We start from the raw sequence: 8,903 nt of genomic DNA, 5'->3' as shown, positions 1-8,903 counted from the left end.
GTTCAAATGTAATGTTCCCAAGCCATTTTTTTTGGAGAGAAACAGAGTTATTAAGACGATGAATTGATGTGAAAGGAGAACCAAAACATAGAGTTCAACATTTTTCCATAAAAATCTAAATTTCTGGTGTTGATCATAGATATAATTTTATGTATATTCATTGATACTTACTTGCCATTCTGGATGATCTTGATTATACCATTTAACAGCAACAACAATTCCAGCACCCTCTGAAAAGGCCGAACGTGTTCTTATCAAACCAACCTAAGAATATGTCTCCAAAACCATCCCTGCCCAAGAGCAAATCTGGAGTAAAGTTTCTTGTAGCCCTTTGCAGATCAAGAAACTTAAACATTTTCAAACTTGTAGGACTTGTGAAACATTTCTTGTCAATCGCTACACCATGAGCTGAAATCGATGAACACAAACAGATTACATAGGTTTTCCACCACCATATAACTTTTATTTTTGGTATTTACTTGTACCCAATCAATTGTTTTTAAACTTTAGCCTACGACAATTAATATTGTATAAAAATATTTATACGATTTCAAATGTAAAATTGTCAACATTGAATGAGAAAAAAATGATGTTCGATTTAAAAAAAGAAAATGGTGTCAAAATTGAAAAATAGTGAAAAGCTAGTGTCAAAATTTAAAAAAATAAAACTTAATGCCTTTTGTGTTATTTTTTTCAATTCTAATACATCATAATGACACATTAGCACCACATAATAAAATAGTGCAATGTTAACCTGCCACGTCAATGGGTAAGCGGATTTACTAATCAAGTAGTCAAAATTGCAAAAACTAAAAAACTTAGAGACTAAATTTTAACAGAAAATAATGCAGTATCAAAATCGATTTTTTATAAAATCATAAAGATATTTGTGCAATACCTAAATAACAAATAAAAAATGCACCTCCAACACCACCACCCCAAAAGCGTACACATCAGACTTTCTAGTCAACCTTCCAGTAAAGAAATAATTTGGATCAAGATACCCAAAAGTACCTTTAACAAGTGGGTTGACATAGGTAGATGACTTATTCGTTGGGCCAATTCTTGACAACCCAAAGTCTGAAATTTTAGCTGCCCAGCTTTCATGTAACAAAATATTTGAACTCTTGAATAACACCAAACTCAATCCCTGTACCCGTGTGAAGGTAGTCTAACCCACAGGCAACCCCTATACAGATCTTGAGTCGTTGAATCCAAGAGAAATGGGGAAGTTTATGGAGGTGGTCTTCAAGTGTTCCATTGGGCATGTATTCATAGATGAGGATCATCTCTTTTTATAATTACAATAACCAATCAAAGATACAAGGTGACAACGTCGTAACTTGGAAAGCATCTCAACTTCTGCCCAAAACTCTATTGCTCCTTGAGCAAACATCGAATCCAACCGTTTAATGGCAGCAACGACGACATTTGATCCATTCATAATGTTACCTTTGTAAACTTTTCCAAAACCCCCCTTGTCTAACTTGTAACACCGTAAAATTTTGAACAATTTTTCACTTTTGTAACCCATAAAATATCATTTATAATCATAAATAAAACATTGTATCAACATTGTATCGGTACAAAACCTACGATCTATATATATATATATATATATATATATATATATATATATATATATATATATATATATATATATATATAAACTCCGGTGTGCGTGTGTACGAATCATGTCGGCACCTTCCCGCAATCATCACTGGTACCTGAAACACATAACACATAACACTGTAAGCATAATGCTTAGTGAGTTCCCCAAAATACCACTCTAACACATAATAGCCACTCAAGGCTGTAACTCTGTTGACCCTTAGGTCTAGGTGTCTCAGTGGGGCCCTCCACCCCAACTCCCTATGGGCCCTCTGGCCCTAACTCTGTGGACCCGAAAGTCCTAACTCTATGGACCCGAAGGTCCTAACTCTGCAACTCTGAATCATGCATAGCACATATCACAATAAATCATAGCACATAAATAACATGCAACTATACTTGCATATAACTCTAAAATACTCTATCACATAACTCTGTTACCACACTAAGTAAAGTATAGTGAGAAGACTCAACTCAGGCATCTCGGTAAATCTCTGACTCGGTAGAAATATTGCCTAGTCTTCGCCTATTCACATAAAGTAAATACTCTTATAAATATAACTCTCGAGACTAGACTCAACCTGCCATTGGCACCCTCAGGAGGGTAAAAGGCTATTTACCCCCCCCCCCCTCTCGACACAAGTACTCCATTAGCCAACCCTACTTGCCGAGTGCACCCTGGTGACTCGGCGAGTTCACACATGTTCTCTAACACTTTGTCCCGCTAGGCACGCCAAGTTCCTTCCTATGCTTGACGAGTCATACTAGGCATGAATCACCGGGCCACCCCGACTCAAATCGCCGAGTCTCAAGAACAACTCGGCGAGTACCGCCTTGAACTCCAGTCCTCTAACTCCCTTCTGACTCACTGAGTCATCCCCCAACTCAGAAAGTATACTCACTGAGCTATTTACGTGAAACCCTAACCCTACTCGCCGAGTCTCAGGAACAACTCGGTGAGTTGATGCCATGCACAAACTCTACTGACCTCCTAAGGTCAGATCTGTTTCCCTAAATCAAAGATCTGGCCTTCCCAAGCATGAATGTCACGTAAAGTTCGAAACTTGATGCTTGTATAACAACAACAAGGCATCAAAAGTAGATTTAGTCCCAAAAATGGCAACCTAAGTCCAATAACCCCAAACTGATTCATAAAGCTCCAAGGGTTAAGGTCTCTGGACCTCTTTGAGTCCAGATCCAAGGCACAAACTCGAAGAGGGACCATTTGCTCCACATAATCACTCTCCAAAGGGGTTAGAAAACCCTAACTCTAATGATCAACACCAAAACTGAAGGAGGTTCGAACTATTACCTCAAAATGAAGTCTCTGAACACTGGAACTGCTAGAATCTCACCTCCCCTTTGCTCTTGTTCACCTCCTTCTTGCTAAACCAAAGGTACAAGGATCAAAAGTCACTTCTTCTTTCCCAAAACGATTTAGCTCACTTAGGGTTCTCTCAAAAGGGCTGGTAGTCGCAATGGGAGGCTATAAGTGCCCTTAAATAAGCTCCAAACCCGGGGGATTAGGGTTTCATTAAACACCATGGACTCGCCGAGTCCGGACAAGAACCCGGATGAACATCCGCTACCCTACTCGGCGAGTCTTGGCTTTAACTCGCCGAGTTCCTCCACAAACTCCAAAATAATTAAATAAAATAATATACCTGGAAATCCGGTTGTTAAAATTCTCCCCCACTTGAATCGGACTTCGCCCTCGAAGTCTCACTCTGGAAATAACTCTGGATGCTGCTCACGCATCTCACGCTCCGGCTCCTAAGTCAGCTCGGACCCCTTCCGATGTTGCCACTGAACCAAAACCAGAGGCACTTCCTTGTTCCTCAAAACCTTGATCTTCCGATCCCTGATCGCCACCGGTCTCTCAGCATAATTCAGGCTCACATCCACCTGAATGTCCTCAAATGGCACCATTGTCGACTCATCTGCTATACACTTCCGCAACTGCGACACGTGGAAAGTGTCATGGATCTGTACTAACTCTGCAGGTAGCTCCAAGCGATACGCTACCCTGCCCACCCTCACGATCACTCTAAACGGCCCGATATACTGGGGTCCCAACTTGCCCCTCTTTCTGAATCAAATCACTCGTTTTCAAGGAGATACCTTCAGAAGCACCAAATCACCGACCTGAAATTCAAGCTCGGATCGTTGCCTATCAGTATAACTCTTTTGGCGACTCTGAGCGGTCAACAACCTCTGACTGACCTGCTAGATCTGCTCAGACATCTGAAGCACTATCTCCGTACTACCCATCACACGCTACCCTACTTCTCCCCAACAAATGGGGGTCCGACACCTCCTCCCATACAACAACTCAAAGGGTGGCATACCAATGCTCGAATGATAGCCGTTGTTGTAGGAAAACTCCGCCAAGGGTAAGTATGTGTCCCAACTCCCGCCGAAGTCCAACACACATATCGGGAGAATATCCTCGAGCGTCTGAATCGTCCGCTCAATCTGTCCGTCAGTCTGGGGGTGGTACACGGTACTGAAATGCAGTCTAGTACCCAATTCGTCATGGAATTTCTTCCAGAATCTAGAGGTGAAATGCACATCTCGGTCTGAGACAATCGAGATCGGCACTCCATGCCGTGCTACCACTTCCCTCACATACATCTCCGCCAACCTCTCCGCGGAAGAGCTCTCGCTAATAGCGAGGAAATGAGCACTCTTCGTCAACCGGTCTACAATCACCCAAATTGCATCAATGCACCTCGCGGTCCTTGGCAATTTGGTGATAATGTCCATGGCAATTTGTTCCCACTTCCACTCGGGAATCTCTAACGACTGCAACTTGCCGTGCGGTCTCTGGTGCTCGGCCTTAACCCTGCGACATGTTAGGCACCTCTCCACGAACCATGCAACGTCCATCTTCATACAGGGCCACCAATACTCCCTTTTCAGGTCCAAATACATCTTAGTGGCCCTGGGAAGGATCGAGAACTTCGATCGATGAGCCTCTTCCATCAAAATGGTACGCGTTCCACCCACATGCGGTACCCAGATTCGACCCTGAAATGTCATAAACCCCCGACCATCGGTGACGAACTCTGATACTTGCCCGGCAACCTGCTCTCTCTTCTGGTTTTCTGGCCTAACGGCCTCGGTCTGAGCTCCTCGAATGGTGTCCAACACCAGAGTCATTACCGTCAACCTCATACAAGTGTCATGCATTGGAACACACTCCGCCCTACGACTTAAAGCATCGGCCACCATGTTGGCTTTTCCCGGGTGGTACAGGATCTCGTAATCATAATCCTTTACCATATCCAGCCATCTCCTCTGTCTCATATTCAGGTTGGGTTGATCCATCAAGTACTTCAGGCTCTTGTGATCCGTGTATATGGTACACCTGACCCCATATAAATAGTGACGCCAGATCTTGAGGGCGAACAATACTGCCCCCAACTCTAAATCATGGATAGGATACCTCGCCTCATGAGGCTTCAGCTGCCTCGATGCATACGCTATCACCTGACCCCTCTGTATAAGTACTGCTCCCAACCCTGATATCGACGCGTCACAATATACCACAAAATCCTCCATTCCCTCCGGAAGGGCTAACACCGGGGCTTCGCATAATCTCTGGCGAAGTGTCTCGAAGGAGGCCTGCTGCTCTGGACCCCAAGCAAAAACTACACCCTTTCGGGTCAACTTAGTGAGTGGCATGGCGATCTTGGAGAAATCCCTGATGAATCTCCGATAATAGCCTGCCAGACCTAGAAAACTCCTAATCTCTGTGGGTGACCTCGACACCTCCCAACTCATCACCGCCTCAATTTTGGCCGGGTCGACCAATATCCCTTTCTGATTAACGAGATGTCCCAGGAACTGGACCTCTCGTAACCACAAATCACACTTGGAGAACTTGTCATAAAGCCTCTCCGATCTAAAAACCCCTAGGATCTCCCTCAGATGCTCCTCATGCTGCTCTCTAGATCTTGAATACACCAAAATTTCGTCGATGAATACGATCACCGAGCGATCCAACATCGGTCTGCACACCCGGTTCATGCGGTCCATGAACACCGCTGGTGCGTTGGTGAGCCCGAAAGGCATCACCACGAACTTGTAATGCCCGTAACGAGTCCTAAATGCGGTCTTCTAAATATCCTCCTCTCGCACCCTCACCTGATGATATCCAGACCTCAAGTCGATCTTGGAAAACCAAGATGCTCCCTGCAATTGATCGAACAAATCGTCAATCCTCGGTAACGGGTAACGGTTCTTGACCGTGAATTTGTTCAACTCCCGGTAGTCAATGCACATCCGATATAAACCATCCTTTTTCTTGACAAAAAGGATAGGAGCTCCCCACGGTGAACTACTCGGCCGAATAAATCCCTTTCCCAGCAGCTCCTGCAGCTGCGAGGATAACTCATGCATCTCTTGAGGCGCAAGGCGATAGGGCGCTTTGGCAATAGGCGCGGCCTCGGAACCAAATTGATACTGAACTCCACCTGCCTCACAGGAGGTACGCCCGGCAACTCCTCCGGAAATACATCCGGGAACTCACGCACTATCGGAACCTCTCCCACAGACCTCGGTCTCTCCGACTCAACCCTTACATCCATAACATATGCTATGAATCCCTTACATCCCTGCTGAAGGCTCTGCCTCGCCCTGGCGGCTGAGCAAAATGCTGAAGTGGAACGTGTACCCTCGCCGTACACCGTAAGAATTCCCCCACTAGGGTCTCGCATGGTCACTAGTTGTCACTCGCAGTCGATGATCGCTCTAAATTTGCTCAACCAGTCCATGCCCACGATGACACAGACATCCCCCATCGCAATAGGGACCAAATCTATCGGAAACTCAACCCCGAAAATCTCGAGTACACAACCACGAATCACCTCGGTGGCATACACCGCTCTCTCATCTGCTATGGAAAATCTCAGAGGTCAACTCATCGCCTCTCTACTAATACTGATGTGGCGGTTAAAGGCCAACGATACAAAAGATCGACTCGCACCCGAGTCAAATAACACTAGAGCAGGTACATAATTCACAAGGAAGGTACCTACGCATAACATAATATAAGCACAATCATAACGAAATATAAAAGAATACATGAAAGAGTACATACCGTCCACAACATCGGGTGCTGCGCGGACCTCCTCTGCAATCAGCTAGAAGGCTCTCCCACGTGCCTTCGGTGCCTCAACCTTCGCAGGCTGAATATTCGCAGCTCTCACCACAGCAGGGGCTGATCACGGAAATGCTCCCTGCTTGACCCTCGCAACTGTGGACACTCTGCCTTCTGGTGTCCAGTCCGGTTGCAATGAAAACAGACTGAAAAACCCTTGGGGCAATCCTTGGCCATGTGCCCCTCCTTGCCACACTTGTAGCAAGACCCTGCTCTGCCTATCCCATCGTGACTCTTGCCGCACTTGCCATAAGTTCGGGCCTTCTGGTTCCCAGATCTCGAATCAGTGGGTTTGGCCTACTTGGCTTCCGGCTGAGACTGAGCCGGCCGCTGATCCCTTCCCTGAGACTCAGCCTCCTCCCTGGCTTGGGTCTCCAGATCTGTCTCCCTCTTCCAGGCATTTTCCTGAAGCTCGAAAAATGTCCGGTATGTCGAGTTCGCCACGAAGTCAAGTATATCCCTCCTCAAAATGCTCAAATATCGGCTCATACGTGCCTGATCGGAGGACACGTGCTCTAGGCAGAACATCGCCCGCTCATGGAACATCCTCGTAATCATCGTAACCGACTCAGTACCCTGTTTGAGGGTCAGAAACTCCTGGGCCAAACGCTCCCTCTCCACCTGGGGAACGTACTCATCCCGAAACATAGTGGTGAACCTCTCCCAGGTCACCGCAGCAAGCTCGCCAGACGTAAAATGCGCAGTCACAAACTTCCACCAGTCCTTCGCTCCCAAGCGAAGCTGGTTCAGTGCGAACCGGACTCTCAAATGCTCTGGAGATGAGCAAGTGAAGAAACACCCCTCTATGTCTGAAATCCATCTCATCGCCACGATCGGGTCCCGGGTTCCATCAAAATCCGGTGGTTTTGTGTTGCTGAACTCTCGCAACAACAACGCATCACCACCTTGCGGCCTAGTCGCAGCTAAAGCTGCAGTGGCCGCAGCAACAGCAGCCTCAGAAAGAGCAGCGTATCTCTCATCAAATGTCTCCATCAGAGTGCTCTTGATAGACCCGAACATCTCTGGTATCTCTACCCTGATGGCCGCAGCTACCTCTTCCTGGATGATCCTACGGATCTCCTCATCACCCGAACTGCTGATCACTGGTGTGTGGCGCGTCCCAACCATGGTCTCCTTCTGAAATACAACATAAGAATATTAGAGACCCTTTTCGAGTATAATCACACTCGATAACTCCACCCTATTCGTTCCTTGGTGCCCAAAGGATTCTTACGTGGATTGTGTACCAACCCGGTATCTTCAGTAGTACGGGCCCAATACTACCGTCCATACCGCATTGGCATTCATCCCAAGTCCTCCTCCTTGAGCCTCAAATCCCAAGTACTCTACTCTCTCTATCATGTGATATTCACTAACAAAACTCTCATAAGCACCTCGCTGCTATCTAAATCACTCTTAAGCATCTCTAGCAGCAAAACCCCTAGACTAAGATATCATATATCAGGCCACTCTAGTCCTAATAAGAATACCTAGTCTACTCTAGCATGCATATCGTAACTCATCATGTAGCATACATAACATATCTGATAATCACTTATTATGAGGGTATTTTGGGAAATCACCGTTCGGGCGCTGGCTGATCGTACACACGGCTCTGCTCTGTTTGTCTCAAGACACTTTTTACTCTTTTTCAAAAAAACATTATATTTTTTTTAATTTCCTCAAATCCCTAGTTTGATTTCAGATATGCCCGAAGATATATCTAAATCCCTCAAACCAAGGCTCTGATACCAACTTGTAACACCGTAAAAATTTGAACAATTTTTCACTTTTGTAACCCATAAAATATCATTTGTAATCATAAATAAAACATTGTATCAACATTGTATCAGTACAAAACCCAAGATCAAAATATATATATATATATATATATATATATACATATATATATATATATATATATATATATATATATATATATATATATATAAACTCCGATGTGCGTGTGTACGAATCATGCTGGCGCCTTCCCGCGATCATCACTGGTACCTAAAACACACTAAGCATAATGCTTAGTGAGTTCCCCAAAATACCACTCTAACACATAATAGCCACTCAAGGCTGTAAATCTGTTGACCCTCAAGTCTAGGTGTCTCAGTGGGGCCCT

The sequence above is a fragment of the Lactuca saligna genome, chromosome 9, assembly GCF_052625555.1.
Source record: "Lactuca saligna cultivar CGN05327 chromosome 9, ASM5262555v1, whole genome shotgun sequence".
Lineage (NCBI taxonomy): Eukaryota > Viridiplantae > Streptophyta > Magnoliopsida > Asterales > Asteraceae > Lactuca > Lactuca saligna.
This window is presented reverse-complemented; position numbering follows the sequence as displayed.